Consider the following 369-nt stretch of genomic DNA (forward strand, 5'->3'; position numbering starts at 1 on the left):
AGGCATCTGATCAACACGTTCAATTAACTCTCGATAATCACGGCATAAACATCGTGTACCTAAAGCTTTAATAATCTATATGAATTTAATATCACCCCGACATATCAAACGATAATAATAAACAACAAAAAATCAGTATAAAACGTGAAAACTAATCCGGAGCCAAAATAAATCGGCAATGGTGAAAAGCGAGATGAAATTCTACCGGAGAGGCTGTGGCGTAACCGAATCCCTCCCGCTGTGAGCCCTAGATCGTTTACGTGATGTGAAAGAGGCTGGAGGAGGAGGGCGGTGAGAGTGTGGGGTTTTCGATAGGCCTTTTGTAAGCTCTTGAGGAGCTGTGTGTTGATGCTGTTAGGGGTCGCTCCC

The sequence above is a fragment of the Penaeus monodon genome, chromosome 32 (genome assembly GCF_015228065.2).
Source record: "Penaeus monodon isolate SGIC_2016 chromosome 32, NSTDA_Pmon_1, whole genome shotgun sequence".
NCBI lineage: Eukaryota > Metazoa > Arthropoda > Malacostraca > Decapoda > Penaeidae > Penaeus > Penaeus monodon.